Raw genomic sequence first — 18,999 nt, 5'->3', positions numbered from 1 at the left:
TTAACCCGAAGCCCACCCCTCTGTTTCTGCCCCTCTGGAGGCGGCAGTGGGATGCTCTGTGGTTAGGCTTTACAGCCTAAGAGACAATTAATGAAAATAATAGATTTTCCTTTGTAGCACAACATGACTAACTTCAGTGGGATTTCTTTGCCACTGAATACATTGCCGAAAAATAAGGACTCATAAACCTAACTGAAAGTTTATTTCACTTGACAATAAAATCAACAACGCTTAATGTGACTTGAATTTCTTTCTTTTTTTTTTTTAATTTTTTTTTTTAACGTTTATTTATTTTGGGGACAGAGAGAGACAGAGCATGAACGGGGGAGGGGCAGAGAGAGAGAGGGAGACACAGAATCGGAAACAGGCTCCAGGCTCTGAGCCATCAGCCCAGAGCCCGACGCGGGGCTAGAACTCACAGACCGCGAGATCGTGACCTGGCTGAAGTCGGACGCTTAACCGACTGCGCCACCCAGGCGCCCCAGTGACTTGAATTTCAAATAAAGTCATAATTGCTTTTTGCTGAGATTGCTGTAGTCACTTCATGCCCTGCACCAGCACTGAGCAAATAAATCTAAGATTGTAAGCTTTGGGATTAAGAAAGGGCTTTCCTCTGAGCTAGACAATCGTACAAACGATCCATATGATGGCAACCAATGAAACCAAACAGACAGGGTCCCAGACTCAGGAGCTGGTCTGTCTCAGATCCAAATGTTTACCATTGGGTCTGGGATCTTGGACAATTCACTGACCCTCCCTGGGCATGTTTCCTACTCTCTAAAACGAGGATGATAACAGTACCTCCATTGGGTTGTTGGGCAGATGGGGTGAGTTAATACATTTAAAGTGGTTAGAACAGGGCCTGGCAGGTACTCAGGAGTCAATAAGCGTTGAAACTACTGCTATTATTCAGATTATTAATTTTTTTCCAAATGCCTATTCTTATACAGCCATTCTTCCCTGTGTTCTCCATAAGAGAGAGGATTGAGGTATGAGTGGGGTCAGTCTCTACGGAGAGCCCAGTTGTCTCTTCAGCTCATCCATACCCACCTGCTCAAGCCTCCAGCCCTTGTGCCCGCATGGACCAAAGAAGAGAACAGGAGAGGCGTAGACTTCTCCATTCCTGCTTTCTCAGGAAAGTACACCTTGTCCAGGGCTGGAGCCACAGAGCTTCTCTGAGCTCTGTGCTGAGTAATTAAATTGAGGGCTCTTAGCACAAAAGTCCAGAACTGGGCAGCCAAAGACAAAGAAGAAGAAGAAGAAGAAGAAGGATGAGGGGGAGGGGGAGGGGGAGGGGGAGGAGGAGGAGGAGGAGGAAGAGAAGGAGAAGAAGAAGAAAAAGAAGAATGAGGGGGAGGAGGAGGGGGAGGAGGGGGAGGAGGATTAGCTGGTGCAGCCCTTCAATTAACTACGTAATGCAGAGTCCTTAGGGGAACCTATCGTTGCATATCCTTAAGGAGTGCTTTTTTCCATTTACCAAAAAAGAATATAAAACGTACACTAGGGGCGGTTGAGCATCTTTCTGGCTCAGGTCATGATCTCGCAGTTCGTGAGCTCAAGCCGCATGTTAGGCTCTGTGCTGCCAGCTGAGAGCCTGGATCCCGTTTCAGGTTCCGTGTCTCCCTCTCTCTCTGCCCCTCCCCCGCTCATGCTCTGTCTCTCTCCGTCTCTCAAAAATGAATAAACGTTAAAAAAATTGAAAAGAAAAACGTACACTAAAAGTTCTTCCTCAAATACAAAGTGTTCCCAGTGCCTTTGATGCAGGAGTTAATGAAGCGTTCGTTTAGGCGGCGGAGGCACATGCTAAGAAAACATGTCTAAGGAAGGGGGTCAATCTTTATTGATCACTACCAGTGCGGGGCGTTTCATGCAGTTACTCTTACTTGCATACTCCGTCAACCTAGTATGGTAGGTTTCTTACCCATTTGCAGGGCAGGGCAGGGCAGGGATGATCAGAGCAGTCAGATAATTTTGGCCCCTACCCCACAGCAAAGCAGAAATGCTGGGTTGCTGTCCTGCTGTCCTGAGTGTGCCTCCAGGACCTGTGGTCTCCAGGAAGCCCTGCCCCGCAGGGCTCCTCCCTGCACAGCTGGAGCCCCATCCTCCGGCAGCAGGTCTTGTGCATAATCCTCTTGTGTGTCATTTACCTTACCTCTCTTTAAATTGCATCACATTAACAGCCTTTGAGTCTCTCCAGGACCTCTGGAATTCCACACGGACCTTTCCTCCAGCAGCTCCGCCGTGTTTGGGGCAGCTCCTGCATCCCTGGAGCCAAGTTTCAACGTCTTTCTCCTACTGTGCGATCAAAATTCTCTGCACACATTATGAGCCTGTTGAGTCTTCTCACTGAAGCCTGTGGAGCTGGGAAAGGAGTGAGGAAAGCGAATGTGAGTCTAGCTGGGTTTTCTTCTGAAGCAGTGCGGTGATTGACTCGTCTATTCTGATTTACCCTTAATTGTAGTCCTGCATTGCCTTTTAAAATTTTAGACAAGAAGCAGCTAACACTACCTGCTTTCTTTTTTGGGGGGGGACCTGGGTTCCTTAGAGCCACCCCCTTCCCCACCAAGGAGTCAGATTTCACCCCTCCCTGGGCTGCCTCCCGAAGCTTGGAGGGTGGGCAGGCTGCTTTGCTCTCTGTGCTGATGCTGTATCACGTTGGAAGCTTCATTATTCCTTTCTGGCAGAAGAAGGCCTAAGGGAAAGAATGAAATCTGGCCTTTGGTAGCAACGTGGATGGAACTGGAGCGTGTTAGGCTAAGTGAAATAAGTCAGACAGAGAAAGACAGGTACCATATGTTTTCACTCTTATGTGGATCCTGAGAAACTTACCAGAAGACCATGGGGGAGGGGAAGGGGGGAAAAGTTAGAGAGGGAGGGAGCCAAACCATAAGAGACTCTTAAAAACTGAGAATAAACTGAGGGTTGATGGGGAGGGGGGGGTGATGGGCACTGAGGAGGGCACTTGTTGGGATGAGTAGTGGGGGGTGTATGGAAACCAATTTGACAACAAATTTCATATTAAAAAAAAAAAGAAGGCTTAAGATTGAAACCAAATATCTAATTATGTTGGAGGAGGAAATAGACATTCATTTATTAAATATCTTCCTGCAAACCTCCTGTACACATGTTCTGTTTAATGAAGCAGAGGGCACCCAGGTCCACCACCATCGTCACAGAGATCGTAGAGATAAGATTTCAGGGCCAGCAGGGTCAGGAGGCAGCAGTTAGGAAGCAGTTTTGTTCTAGTCCAGTTGCGCCCTGGTGATGTTAGAATAACAATGTCGTTGAGGGCTCACGCTGGCCACTTGCAGACCGGCCCCAGCGAACGCAGCTGGGAGGTTCATCGGACAAACGGAAAGCCTGAGCGAACTCCACAAAGTAATTGCAAGGCACTAAAGATATTTACAATTCCGCCCCCCCCTCCCTGCCCCACCTCCAAGTTTTAGGATCAAAGCCGAGGCATCTGCACTTCAGGAAAAGAAGGGCTGGGGTAGGGCCAAGCTGAGGGGGAACGGAAGATTCCAGATGATCATCAGAGCAAAGGAAGGGCTGAGCAGTGAATTGCGGGGTTGTCTTAATTCTGATTTTCTGAATTTTGATTGCACTGGAGGCTGTGATCAGTTAGGAGCTGTTGGCATCTCCTTTAACCGAACCTCAGGCTGCCCTAGTGAGGACAGTTCATTCATTGTTATGTAACGATTCTCAAGGAAAACTCTGCCTGGTTGCTCAGTTAATTGATACCCTTAAAGCCCCGCAGGAACCACCGTGGGCGACCATGTGGCTGCTTCTAAATGGGAAGAATAGAAAATTACTCAGGGAGGGGCGCCTGGGTGGCGCAGTCGGTTAAGCGTCCGACTTCAGCCAGGTCACGATCTCGCGGTCCGTGAGTTCGAGCCCCGCGTCGGGCTCTGGGCTGATGGCTCAGAGCCTGGAGCCTGTTTCCGATTCTGTGTCTCCCTCTCTCTCTGCCCCTCCCCCGTTCATGCTCTGTCTCTCTCTGTCCCAAAAATAAATAAAACGTTGGAAAAGAAAAAAAAAAAAATTTAAAAAAAAAAAAAAAGAAAATTACTCAGGGAAATACTTTTTTTGCTTCTCTCTTGTTTATGAGTTAAGAGAAAAGGGGAGTTTTAGGGGTTTTGGAATGCAAGAACTACGTGTAACTAAATACTGTCTTATTTGGGACGGGTTTACTCTGCAGTTGTATTTATTATTGAATGAAATTCTTTCCTGTATGTTTTGAGCCTCGATGTGTGGGATCAGAGACAAGGATTATTGTTATCATTATCATGAAAGTGTCGAGAATACCCTTGAACTTATCGTGGTTACAAAAGTACTAAAGTACACTCATTCTGGGTGACGTTAATGGGTCTGGGCACTCATTGTGGGCCCTTGAAAACACATTCAGACTTTCATATACTCCTTTCAAGAAACTTGGTGTTAACACCGAGAAGGCACCACCAGACATTCCAACAGAAACCACCGGCTGGTGAGACGTTCAGAGCTTTGCACACGGCCTCAGGTGAGAGAGAAGAGGTCCTTCATGGCATCTATTTTAAGAATCTAGAAGAGCTGTAAACCCATCTATTCACTTGACACGGTGGGTTAGCTTTGAGAAGATGATGTCGTGAAGGCTGGGCTTTGTGAAATTGGTCAGTTACAGTCCACGTGTGACCCACAGCCCATGTACAACTGACCAAAGATTTAGGGCCAGCGTTGAACAAGGGCAACCCTTTTTTTCTACTTTAGTGGGAAGGCGAGCCAAAATGGCACATCTCAAGGAAATCAATGAAAAACAGAGGTGGATTTTTTTTCTCTAGTTGAAATATTTGTTGAGACAATTGTGCATTCAAAGCATCCTGCCTACCCTTTAACATCCAGCTCCCCTAACAATGGTAACATCTTGGAAAACTGTAATGCAATAGCACAACCAGGATATTAACATCAGTACGATCTGCCAGTCTTACTGTGATTTCCCAGTTTTACTTATTTGTCTGTGTGTGTGTTTAGCTCTATACAATTTTACCACCTGTATATCCACCACCACAATCTAGATACAGAACAATTCTGGATGCGTCCTCTTTCTCTTTAAAAACCACACGCACCTTTTTGCCAACCCCACCGCAGCCTTCCTTCCACCTCAGTCCCTAAGCCTTGGCAACCACCAATATGCTCTGCATTTCTAAATTTGTATTATTTCAAAAATGGTATGTGAATGGAATCACAGAGTATGTAAGCTTTTGTTTGTTTTTTTCCACTCCATAAAATTCCTTGGAAATTCACCCAAGCTGTTGGGTATATCTGTGGTTTGTTCCTTCCAGTTGCTGAGTGGCGGTCCATAACATGGATGTACCAAAGTTTGTTTAGCAGTTATCTATTGAGGGACAGCTGGGTTGGTTCCAGCTTGGGGCCATTACGAATAGAGTCATGATGAACATCTGTGTATAGTTTTTGATGTGAATGTAAATTTTCATTTCTTTGGAATACATGCCCACAGGTGCAGTCCCTGGGCTCTATTATATTGGCATGTTTGGTTTCATAAGAAGCTGTTACACTGCTTTCCAGAATGGCTGTACTGTTTTCCGTCCCCACAAGGAATGTGTGAGCGGTCCAGTTTATTTACATTCTTGCCAACGTTTGATGTTGTCTCTATATTTTCTTTCAGGTGTGCTAATAGTTGTGTAGTGTTAGTTAGCTCTGTGTTGTTTTCATTTGGGTTTTTCTGATGGGCTCATGATGTTGAACATCTTTCTAGGTGCTCATCTGCCTTCTGTATATCCCATTTGGCAGAGGTGTACGGCTATCTTACCCATATTCTATTTGGACTGTGTGATTTGTTTTCACTGTTGAGTTTGAGAGTTCTTTATATATTCTGGGTACTAGTCCTTTGTGAGATATGTGGTTTGCAAGTATTTTCTCTGAGTCTGTGGCTTGTCTTTTCACCCTCTTCATATGGTCTTTCTCAGAGAATAAGTTTTTAATTTTGATAAAGTCTAATTTGTCACTTTTTCTTTTTACAGATTGTGTTTTGGCAGTGAGTCTATGAACTTGCCTAGATCCCAAAGTTTTCCTCCTACAGTTTTTGTCCTAAAGTTTTATAGCTTCAGGGTTTCCATTTAAGCCCATGACTCATTTTGAGTTAATTTTGGTATAAGGAGTAAGACTTAGTGAACGTTCCATTTTTGCCCACACCTGTTCAGTTTTCCGTCAACATTGGTCAAAAAGGCCAGCTCTCATTTCCCCTTCATCGAATTGTTTACGCACTTTGCCGAAGAGTCAGTTGAGCATGTGTGCATGTGTCTCTTTCTGGGTTCCATATTCTGTTCCATCAATCTGTGAAAAGAAAATTTTAAAAATTATTTTAGGGCTTCAAAAATCCACACGGTTTTGTTATTTGTTTTGGACTTTTGAATAAGCAAACTCTGCACTTTTAGTTTCTTACAAATAGTACTTGCTATATGAGTTTAAAAATAAAGACACACAGGGCGCCTGGGTGGCGCAGTCGGTTAGGCGTCCGACTTCAGCCAGGTCACGATCTCGCGGTCCGTGAGTTCGAGCCCCGCGTCGGGCTCTGGGCTGATGGCTCAGAGCCTGGAGCCTGTTTCCGATTCTGTGTCTCCCTCTCTCTCTGCCCCTCCCCCGTTCATGCTCTGTCTCTCTCTGTCCCAAAAATAAATAAACGTTGAAAAAAAAATTAAAAAAATAAAAAATAAAAAAAAAATAAAGACACACAGGGGCACCCGGGTGGCTCAGTCAGTTAAGTGTCCGAGTTCAGCTCGGGTCATGATCTCACAGTCTGTGAGTTCGAGCCCCCCGTTGTGCTCTGTGCTGACAGTTCAGAGCCCGGAGCCTGCTTCAAATTCTGTGACTCCTTCTCTCTCTGCCTCTCCACCTCTGACACTCTGTCTCTCTCTCAAAAATAACTAAACATTAAAAAAAAAATTTAAAAAAATGAAGACACACATACATACCTCTCTCTAGATATATGCGGACATACATGTAAACACACATATACTAAGGTAAGTGATATATACAAATAGACATACATTGTGTGTCTATTTGTATTCTAAATGGATAAAATTCCTAAATTCCTTGGTATAAATTACTGAGAGTAAAAACTCATCCATCATAAGCTATTAATTACAAGTTTATGATTTGCCATAGTTAGAAATAAATTTTCCGACATTATTTTTAGAGTAACAAAATCTAAGTTAGATGTAATTTATTCTACCTGTACACAACATCAATGTCATAAATTTGCTCTGTTGCTATTTTTTTTTTAATTATTTTCTACTATCTTAAGATTAATGGTTAGCAGTTTGGGTATAAGTCTTCTTAACTATGTAATTATGCATATATGAAACTTAACCAGAGCACCTGTTAATCATATTTTATGCCAGAGGAATGGAGTTTTCTTTTCTTTTTTTCAAAATCAAGCTGAACCACACAACCTGATAGCAAGCTGATGATAAGCAGTGTTGTGCTGAAAATCACGATAATGTTTATGATAATAAGATATAAGGATCTAGATACACACACACACAGATACACAATTTCTTTGAAGAAAGAAAATTGTTGGTGCAACATATACTGACACTTCTAAAGGCTACAAATAACAGGACAATATTGCCCCCTGAGAATTGAATTTGTGACATTAATACCTATGGTGTAGAGATTATCTCAGCACGCAATTCCCTTACACGATGGAATATATTTCAAGTCAAAGTAGAATTCTGAGTAAATTTTTAAATGTGAAAGACAAACATAACCAATTTAATGTCCTTGAGTTATTAGCCTGGGGATTCCAAAAAGTGAATGAAGCTTGTAGCTTATCAGCATTTCCAAAGGAACGAAAGCCTAAAAGGCAAACGTGAATTATGTACGTAGATATGTAATGTAGACGTATATAGTGTGTAGATATATATGTGTGTGTGAGTATCTATACATATGGGGGGAGCAGAGAAGACAGAGAGAGGAAGACAGAGAGAGATTAATGCATCAAATGTTTATGGGTTGATGACACTGGACATTAATTTCATCCAAATAGCGTTCCATTTCCTGATGTTCTAACATCATGCTCATGAAACAACTTCCCGTTTCTTTTCATTTCCCCTACTCCGTCTCCATCTGGGAGAGCGTGCACCCACCTGCTAACGTAACTGGAAGTTCGTGGGCCATTTCGGTTCCCACTTTAGTCAGTAGCCTAGGCTTCTGGTCCACATGTCAATCCCTTCTGGAGGCTGTGTAGTTATTGGTACTCTCCAACCCTGAGTACGTGTGCAAAAATCAATTTCTGCCCCTGCAAAGCTGAGGGTCAGACCCTGGGCTCTGGCCATGCTCCAAGGTTGGCTACCCAGGGAGACCTGCCCTGACATGAACTCATCTCTGTCCACTGGTGATCATCTTATCTCATGGTTCATAGTTACTGCCACAGGGCATATACTCAGAAGCAGAGGAAAAAAGGAAAGACTGTCACAAGAGCCCAAATTCTCCAGTAGCCTCCAAAGGATGTACAGACTTACGCATTCATACACCTGACCTTTATCTCATGTGGTCCGTTTCATCTTGACTATTTATTTGTTCTTCTGCAAAAAACTAAAATAAAATAAAATAATTGAAAAAACAAAAACCCATCACAGGAAAAGCTGGCAGGCTTTTCTGGACTTCTTGGCCCATATCGTTTTGCACTGGGGATACTGCTCGGACTGAATTGAATCTGCTGCACTGATTCCTGCCAAGTAACTAGGTCTTCGACAGATTCCCAGCTATTGTAACTTCATCTACAAGTGCTTCTTTACTAAAGTTATATTTGTACTTGATACCATTTTGTAAAGTTTTCCTTCTTGTCTGACTTGTTAGAGAACATGGCAGGTCCTTTTCTGGTGTCATTCTTTATTGTTAAAGTGAAGCCCGTGGCTCTGCCATTCAAAGTGTGGTCCACAGATTACTGGCATCCATGAAGCATCCATACCCCACCCATGAGATAAGTATGGGACGTGAGAGGACGAGTTTGCAAAGTTTTATAGCAATTTGACATTACCGTGGCATCCACGAGCGTGATTTTGTATTTCGCAAAAGCATCCGTCTGTGATCAATGGGAAATAAAAATTTCGGCTTTGGCCCACAGATAGTTAAGAAGCATGGTTTTATGGAACTATTTTTAAATTAATTCTTTTAAGACTTTCTCAAACAGGTTTGCAATTCTTCTGCACAAAGTCTAAACATACAAATTAAATGTTAATTTAATTTTCAAAAATTTTTATCCAGTAAAATCCCCTTTGATTTGAACTATCAATATGTAGATGTTTGGATCAAAATGATGATGAAGACACCAGGGGCTTCAAATGAAAAGTCCTCTTTGTCCTGATGGTAGTTAAGTGTTACTATGTAATACATTCATTTCTTTTCATCAGTACTGCTGAGTAACCACGTTTGGATAGAGGTGTTGTATTACCTTCTAGGAATTGGTTCTCTCCTTGGAGTAGAAGTGGTGAAAGAGAGAGGAATATATCTAGTATCTAATACTACATGTTTTCCTAAATATTGTATTTTTTATAAATCGTCTTTATTATTTTGTTCATTTTCAGATTAGTACTAAAAAATCACTAGAGATTTATGTTTGGGACAGTCGTAAAAGGTTAATAAAATGGGGGTGGCTCAGTCAGTTAAGCATCCGACTTCGGCTCAACTCATGACCTCATAGTTCGCAAGTTCAAGTTCCGCGTCGGGCTCTGTGCTGACAGCTCGGAGCCTGGAGCCCGCTTCAGATTCTGTCTCCATCTCTCTGTCCCTCCCCTGCTGACACTCTGTCTCTCTCTCTCTCTCAAATATAAAAAATAAAACGTAAAAACGTTTTAAAAAAGGTTAATAAAATGTTATTCATTATGTAACGAAAATCAATGAGAATGCCATGAACTCCCCAGTGTACCAAAGATTTATACAAATGTTGGGAGAAATTCAAAAGAAATAGATGAGATTATCCTCCTCTGGAAACTTCTTAAAGAAGAAGCCAGATGCAAATTAAGGGGCCCACCCAACAATAAAGAAGAACAAGGATATGTTAAGCATAGGCACCAATGTTGAAGGAGTGGCTTTTGGCGAAGGTGGTTCTTCTGAAGGAGCCTGGCTTCAGAAGTCTGCTTAGACAGTCGGAACGTTCAGCCGGACTTTAAAAGCACCTGCAGGATTTGAGCTGGCAAAGACAGAGCAGTTGACAAGGGTCCAAAATGGATTTTGGAAGCGGGAGATGAGCCGAGGCTGGAGTTTGGAGAGTTGAAGGATGCCTAGTGGAATAAGAGACCAGTCTGATTAGAACGGAAGGTGAATCAAGTCACAAAAGAGAGATTGCATAGTTGTCAGATGTGTTTAATGAATACGTGCACGTCAGGAGTGGAGGCTTGTCACTTTGAGCCAAAAAACCTGGTGGGAAACCCTTTTGGCAGGCGAGCAGCCTAATAAAGGCAGTAAGTAATACACCCTGTGCTTGCCTTTCTCGCTCAGATCTTCAGATGCAGGAGATTTAAATTCTAAAGCTCTTGAGCATGAGTTAGGAGTCACTGCTAAAGTTCCATTTCTAAATTTAAATCACCCTGGGGCAGGATATGAAAATGATCGTCAGAACTCTTGGGACATATTTGATCTCCGGCAAAAGCAGTCAACTCTGTAATTATCATTGCCACATTGTATGATTTAGAGTTAAAGATATGTATGGTTGACATTGATACCAAAAGAAGAAAAAATCCCAAACAAACAAGAAACGGGAAAGGAATGGAAAGAGAAAATAGTTTGGAAGTGAACAGATACATCTAATGGAGATATGTCTGGATATGTCTCATGGAGAGTTTCACCCCCAATAGGGATCCTGAGCTGCTTGCCAAAGAATCTGAGCACAGACTTATTGGAGACGACTCAGAATTGTACCGCTCAGATAAGACAGTGTCCAGTGTATGTTCTGTGTCATCTGTTTTTTTTTTTTTTCTTAATAAGGAATGATGGGGAAAAAGCCCTTGCGTTACTCTAGGAAAGATATCGCAACAATCTCTGATATTTTGCTGCGTATGTTGGTATCATAGATTTCATGTATGAAGTTTTTCATCGTGCTGGCTTTGTTTCCTGTGTAAATTTCATCATGAAGCTAAGATAGGAATTCGTTCACCTTATAGAAAATAGGAAATGGGCAACTTTTAAAATAGAAACGTTTCAACTCAGACATAAGCGTTAAGGGATTTAGCCTGGGTTCTTAGCAGTTTACTAAAATGTCACTGTGCCGTCCAAAATGTTCACAAATTTCCCAATACCCGTGGGGAACTATCAGCTGTAGATGTGACTACATTACTTTGTGGATGTAGAAATTATCCTTCAGAGTAAGAATTTATCCAGATCATTGAAACCGAAGCTAAGAAAGCTCCCGGGACCAAGACTCTGCCCAGGAGTGGTCACTTCTTTGAAAAGTCATGCGAGGGTATCTGCGGGGAGGAAGAATTACTTCCCGAATGACACGGAGAGGTCGGGGGACCAGGCACCACTCCAGCCACCGTGTGAGAGAGGAGGCTTGGGGGCAGAGGGCGGCCACTCACCTCATACTTGAAGAAGTAAGAACCCCCGTTTCAACCGTTGATCCATTACAATGTGTGTTAGATAGTTGAGCCACCCCAGATTAATGATTGCTTCTGAAACCATTTTCATCAGAATAAGCATGCACTGCATTTTACTGCATTCTAGAAATGTGCACGCCTTTAGCGGTGGAACGCGATGCCCCCTGTAGACAGCTTGGCGTCCTGAGACACTGGCCACAGAGCTGCCCGTGTTACAATACCGCTGTGTATATTCAACCTTTCTGCAGAGACTCTGTTCCCTGTGCAACTGAAAAGGGTTTTTAATATCTCTAAGCATCTGTTGGGTATTTTCTCTAAAAAAAAAAAAAAGAAAGAAAAAGAGCAAATTTCACACTTCCTCCTCAAATTCCTCCTTAAATCATACAGTTTGTCTGTGGAACACTGCATAATCCTTGCTATTGCCTTCTACCTGCTTTTAGCCCAGGCAACTTTGAACACGCTGCTTTTGTGCTTGTAGATCCTATTAACGAAGCAGTCTGGGGACAGTGTATAATAAAAGAAGCGGTAAAGGTTAAGTGTATTCACTTCTCTTTTTTTAATGATTACTTTGAATGTTTACTTATTTTTGAGAGACAGAGACAGAGCACAGGTGAAAGAGGGGCAGAAAGAGAGAGGGAGACACAGAATCTAAAACAGGCTGCAGGCTCTGAGCTGTCAGCACAGAGCCCGACGCGGGGCTCGAACTCATGAACTGTGAGATCATGACCTGAGCCAAAGTCGACGCTCAACTGACGGGGCCACCTGGGTGCCCCTACGTCTCTCCTAATATTTCCCATATTTGTGGCAAAGATTCTGTATGCTTCAGTTAACGAAAATACTTTCAGTTAGATAACACCACGGCAAGACCGGCAAGTATAAGGACAACACTGGGGGAGGCTTTGCACTTCCCCTGTCACTGTTTAAATAAGGTTTGTAGGGGCGCCTGGGTGGCTCAGTCGGTTAAACATGAGACTTCAGCTCAGGTCATGATCTCACTGTTCGTGGGTTCGAGCCCCGTGTCGGGCTCTGTGCTGACAGCTCTGAGCCTGGAGCCTGCTTCGGATTCTGCGTCTCCCTCTCTTTGCCCCTCCCCTGCTTGCACTCTGTCTCTCTGTCTCTTGAAAATAAATAAATGTTAAAAAAATTTTAAAAATAAACAAATAAATACAGTTTGTACTATAGCAAGATATTCTCTCACTTAATGGGGGCTCGAACAAATCATCAACTGATTAATTACTGTTAAGCCTAGTCTCTTCTGCCTCGTGGTAACTGCAGTACAACACAAGAGGCAGGCAGTAGCCTTTCTGCTTTGCTAGGGAAGAAGGTGCGCTCAGAGGACCCAGCTCATCGTGTAGGCATTTGGGGGGCGCTCCGTCTTTCTCTTCCCTTCCTACCTTCTTCGTACCCTGGCATCTATAGAAGTCCCAGCATTGGCGTCGTCTGAGACACTTGAAGGTCTCCCACATAAAATAAAGAGAAAACAGCAATGTGCCTCCGTTATCTCAGTAGGGGGCGGGTAGTTTGTGTGTTTGTTTCAATAATGCAAACATGTCATTCTTACTTAATCTGTAAATGTCGAAAAGACATTGTGCTAGGTAAGAAATCAAGGCTAAGCATCCTTTCCAGTCGGATTTCCTGAAATGGATTCCCAGAAAAGTTTCCAAGAGCAAAAGAAAAGCATGAAAAGACGTCATTTGATAGATGTGACACAGTAGTAGTTATTGGGAAATAAAATAAGCATGAAAAAAACCTTTTCAAAAAAAATCATTTCAAAGTCAAGGGTAGGGCACCTGGGTGACTCATTCGGTTGAGCATCGACTTCGGCTCAGGCCATGATCCCGTGGTCTGTGAGTTCAAGCCCCGCACTGGGCTCTGTGCTGACAGCTCGGAGCCCGGAGCCGGCTTCTGATTCTGTGTCTCCCTCTCACTCTGCCCTTCCCCTGCTCATGCTCTGTCTCTCTGTGTCTCTCAATAATAAATAAACATTAAAAAAATTTTTTTTAATTTCTAAAAAAAGTCAAGGGTAAAGTCAGTGCCTCATAAATCATGCAGATCCACAAGCATGCCTTATTTTGGCAACAAAAGAGTTCTACCAAAAATGAAGGTACTAACAAGTACCACATCCAGTGGTGTAGCGACTCTCATACATCTTCTGTTTCTCTATTATTTCTTGCTAGCAACTTATAATCAAACTAAATTCTTCCTATGAACTTGAGTGAGTAGTTTGGCTTGAAGGGACAAAAGGTATTAAATTACTTTGTAACACATAGCTTCTGTGGTCAGCCTCTAGCTTAGCAAATTATCATGCACCGTAGACTTAAAAGGATGGAAGTCTCAACAGATTTAATAAACTTTCTGTTTTCATTCCTATTTGGTACTGGAACTTTTAGAGACCTAACTTGAGTCAGAACCAAGAAAGGTAGTTAAGCTTATGTTTTCAAAGACCTAAAGAGAAAAAAAGATATGAAAATTGGAAGGTAGCCCTCAAGAAAAATAAGAATAATGTAGGTGTTGCTAGGATATAGTCATAGGAGAGTAGGTGTATGCATGGAATCCAGGAATCCAGAGCCAGTGGTGACAGGCAGAAAAATGGTTTCTCAAAGATGTCCACGTCCTTGGTCCCATAACCTGTGAATAAGTTAGCTTACTTGGCAAAAGGGCTTAGCAGATATGGCTGAGGGAAGCATATTGAGATGGGAACTTCATCCTGAATGCTGTATGTGGATCCAATGTAGCCACAAGGTCTTTGAATAGGGGGCCATGCTGTCAAAGTGAGAGGGGGAGATTTCAAGATGATAGGATGGTGAGGAAGAGCCACGAATCAGGAAAGACAGGTGGTTTCTAAAAGCTGGAATAGATAAGGGAGTGGACTTTCATCCAGAGCCTTCCGAGGGGTGCAGCCTGCCAATGCATTGGTGTTATCCCATGAGACCCGTGTCACACTTCTGACCTCTGGAACTGCAGGATAATGTATTTGTGTTGTCTTAAGCTACCCAGTTTGTGGTAATTTGTCACAGCAGCCATGGGAACCCAATACAGCAGTCAATGTCAAAACACACAACGTCTGGAAAACAAATTGTTTGCTTGACTATCTTTGTTGAGGAAATACGCTTTTCATTAAATAGCCGAAGAAAGGGACTTGTGGAAAAATTCCTGTATGGAATTGTCTCTTGGTGACACGTCCCAGACTTACCTTAGACGGAGAAGAGACCGGTGCAGAATCGTGTGATGAGGGCAGGGAGCCGCCCTGTTGCTGCTGAGGGAGCACGCATGGGGCCCAGTGGATGTCAACGTCACCCTGGCAGTTACACACGAAAAGGACAGTAGTGAACCTTGGCCTCTGGGAAGCAGACCTTCATGATTTTATGTGCTGGGAGTTCTTCTTCTGTTGATAACACCTGGTTTCTCTTGACACCCCCTCAGTCTCCTCTTCCTGTCCAGGTGACCCAGACCTGAGACAACTGGCACCTTGCATGGGCCCTGGTCACCATGCCCGGTGCAGGTATGGTGTGGGACCCACCCAGCAGACCAGTCAGGCTGATTGCCACACTTTTACTTGTGCCCTTTCCTCTGTTGCTGGACCGCTAATAAGACAGTGCAGTGGAGTGAATATTTGTGTCTCCTCAAAATTGTTATCTTGAAATCCTAATCCCAGTGTAATGGTACTCGGAGGTGGGGCCTTTGGGAGACGATGAGGTCATGAGAGTGGGGCCTTCAGGAATGGGATTTGGCCCTTATGGAAGTGGCTCCAGAGAGCCAGCCTGCCCCCTCCACCATGTGAGGACACGAGGGGGGTCTGCATCCCAGAAGAGGAACCCCACCCGACCATGCTGGCAGGCCAATCTTGGATTTCCAGCCTCTGGAACTGTGGGAAATACATTTCTGTTGTTTATAAGCCACCCCGTCTGTGGCACTTTGTTATAGTGGTGCGAGTGGATGAGGACAGGCGGACGGTAGGCCTGGAGCTGGAGGCATCCATCACCCTTAACGACATCATTAAGGTAGAGGCTGAGCACTTCTGGAAACGAAGTAAGCGCCAAAGAAAGCAGAGCAGGAAGGGAAGAGAGGAAGACTGAGTGAACCTGGTGATGTCATCTGAGCCTCTGGGCCCCATCCTGGCAGACCCTTGGACTTCACCTCTGTGGGCTAAGACACCTCCTATTCAGGTTTTGCTTGCGACCAATACCCCTCCCTAGGAAGGAAACCATACACGTTTTCTGGTTTCCAGTTACGCACACGCAACTGCACACACCACTTTGGCCAGAATGGGCACTCGTGCCTGCAAAGGGGCCATTCGAGAAGACGAGATCAAATAAAAGCGCCTAAAAGAGCAAAGATCACCAGCAGCTCTCTAAACAAATTCGTAACGTGACGGCTCTGGTATTAAGAGGATGAGGGAAAACCAGGTGATGAGTTTCGAAGAGATCCAGGCCTACCATCAACCCCCAAGAAGGCAGAGACACCTCGGCTAAGAGCCTGGCAGTGACGACCGTAGGTGTAACTAAACTCTTACCCAACGTTAAGTAACTCTCTTACAGATCCAAGAAGTGATTTCTGTTTCTTTTCCAATTCTCTGAGGCTCTCCGGATTCTAGAGAGGACAGGGTATCCTTATCCTCATCTGGCAGACGAGGAAGTTGATGTTTGGAGCTGTGGCACGTCCAGGTTATTGATCTGGGGCTGTGGGATCTTTAGCCTTCGTACCTGGACCCTCCTGCCTGACCCCAAACCTCTTTCCCGGACCCAAAGTTGGACTCTAAACAGGTGACGTTGTTTGTATCACAACTCATTCCATCTGAGTGATTTTTTGATTTTTGTGATGTAGGTGTTCACTAGGCTCCTCTGGAAATATTTAGACACTAAAGTTACTCTGAGGAGGAAATCTCTTTGCAATCAATATTTAGAAAGATGCAGTGCAGAAACAAATAAAAGGTCTTCTGTTCAGTGTCTCCTTATTCAATAAGTCCCGAATTGTTAAGTCAATAGGAGACGTGGCTTGTTTCAAAATGGGAGGGAAGGACATTCAGTTTGCTTCATACCTACCTCACCGGGGACACAGCGCGTGGACCAGACTAAAAGCAAGACCCATCAAAACCATCCTGGCGTTATCCACTGTGGCTCCGGAGTGGGTTGACCTGGCTTCCCCACCTGCTTCCTGCCGGGATTCCTGTGTTGATGGAGGATTTAAGTACAGAAACTCCTTGCTGACCTGAATACTGAGAATGTGGACCACGCAGGCTCTGCAAGACGTGAGGGAAGCTCAATTTAGAAAGGCTTTGGGAAAGGAGATAAATTTTAGTCGTGTTTGCAACAGACATAAAGCGTGACCCAAATTCATTAATGTAACAGTGAATGAGCTTCAGTCATGAACTTCAGTTATTTTCTCTGTAGAATGGGGGCAATGATGCCTTTCCCATTATCCCCCTCCCAGACGTTTGCTTTGAGTGCACAGTATTTCATAACCTGAAAAGAATTGTGTGAAGTTAGTGTCATCGGTGGTGTTGATATTTTTATGAGATGGTGTATCAAACAGCAGAGAGAACCGAATGAACAAAAATGCCATCTGCCCCCTGTACTGGGGGCACGGTCCTGCACTGGGGGGGAGCACACCTTGTAGGCAGAGGGCATGGCAGTTAAGTATGCATGTAAAGAAACCTTTGTAACAAGAAGAATAAAATGTATGGAAATTGATTAAAGTCTTGGATTATTTTCCTGGCCGGACTTAGAATAATTTATGCGTTTCCTGAAGTTTCCCCGTCTGATGACGGTGAGGAGAATAAAGTCATTAAAGCAATTGCCATGTTAATAGACAAGAGATTGAAACCTGAAAACGCTGCAGGCTGGAGAAGTCCGTCTCCTGTCACACAGGGTAGTTTTCATTTCTGCCTCTAGGTTTCCAAAGGAATATGAATTGGTAATCAGCATGTTTCATATTCATCATGCAATCAAAATGCATATTTGAACGAAGGCCTCATTTAATAAACCATGAAAATATTCATAACAGTTGTGGTGTAATTAGGGTATGCAGTTTTCATATTTTTATTGAGGTATAATTACTTGTAGCAAAATGCGCGGATCTTAAGTGCACTCGCTGATGAGTGTTTAAAAATGTACATATCCACGGAGCCGACATCCAATCAAGGCAGAGCATTGCCTTCACCCTAGAAAGTTTCTGCGTGTCCCTCAACAGTGTGTTCCCCTCCTGCACCCAGAGCTGGGTTATATTCCCGCAGATCAGCCCTTGAACTTTGTAACAGTGGGAGCATAGAGAACATACCCATGTCTGGCTTCCTTCGCTAGGCATATTGTTTTTGATATTCATCCATATGTGTGCATCCATAGTTCATTTCTTTGCAGTGCTGAGTAATATTCCATTGTATGAATATACTTCTCTTTGTTGACTCATTCTCCTGTTGATGGGCATTTGAGTTGTTCAAATTTCTGGTTACTATGAATAAAGCTACAAAAAACACTATGATACAGATGTGTGTGGGCATATGTTTTCATTTCTGCTGGAAAATTATCTTCAGGCGGAACTAGTGGGTCATAAGGTAACTGGACACTCAATTTGAGGAGAAACAGCCAGTTTTCCATACCGGTTGTACCATGGCACATTCCCACCAGGATGCGTGAGAGATCTAGTCTCTCTCGGTCTTCTCCAGCACTTGGTGTTGAAAGTCGGGTAAATTTAAACCACTCTAATGATGTATGGCAGTGTCTTATTCTGGTATTAATTTGCATTTCCCTGATAACTAATGGTGTTAAAAGACATCTTTTCTTGTCTCTTCAGCAATGCTTGTGTCCTCATTTGTGAGGTATCTACCTAAGTCTTTCGACAAATTTTTTTGACAATTTTTAATTGGGTTGCTTGTCTTTTGTTTTTGATATGTACAAATTCTTTATATAATTTGGGTTCGAGTCTTTCAATATATATATATATATACTGTGAATATTTCTGCTAGACTCTAATTTGTCTTTTTAATTTTTAACAGTCTTTTGAAGAGTAGGAATCTTTTATTTTGATGGTCTAGTTTAGCTTTTTTTTTTTTTTTTTTTTTTTGCCTTCCTGTTAGAGTTCACACTTTTGTAATCTCTCTAAGAAATATTTCCTACACAGGTCACAAAGATATCTACCCCATTTTCTTGTAGAAGCTTTGTAGTTTCAGCTTTTCGTAATGTTTATTTTTCGAGGGAGAGAGGGAACACAAGCGGGGCAGGGGCAGAGGGAGGGGGACAGAGGATCCAACGTGGGCTCTGCGCTGACAGCAGTGAGCCCAATGTGGGGCTTGAACCCGCGAACTGGGAGATCATGACCTGAGCCGGAGTTGGATGCTCAACCGACTGAGCCGCCCAGGTGCCCCTGTAATTTTAGCTTTTAAATTTTGTCTGGAATTCATCAATGCCTGTCA

At 43.5% G+C, this 18,999-nt stretch overlaps 1 long non-coding RNA gene across 1 annotated transcript in view; it reads left to right on the top strand.

Moving 5' to 3' along the window:
- Nucleotides 1-1,731: 1,731 nt before the first annotated feature.
- LOC123579009 overlaps nucleotides 1,732-18,999 on the top strand; it is a 30,400-nt gene continuing 13,132 nt past the window's right edge. Inside the window, exon 1 of the long non-coding RNA XR_006702594.1 lies at nucleotides 1,732-2,387. This is a non-coding gene — a long non-coding RNA (uncharacterized LOC123579009). The remainder of the gene's footprint in view (nucleotides 2,388-18,999) is intronic.

The sequence above is a fragment of the Leopardus geoffroyi genome, chromosome A1 (assembly GCF_018350155.1).
Source record: "Leopardus geoffroyi isolate Oge1 chromosome A1, O.geoffroyi_Oge1_pat1.0, whole genome shotgun sequence".
Taxonomy (NCBI): domain Eukaryota; kingdom Metazoa; phylum Chordata; class Mammalia; order Carnivora; family Felidae; genus Leopardus; species Leopardus geoffroyi.
Note: the sequence above shows the minus strand (reverse complement) of the source record. Positions and strands in the feature narration are given on the sequence as shown.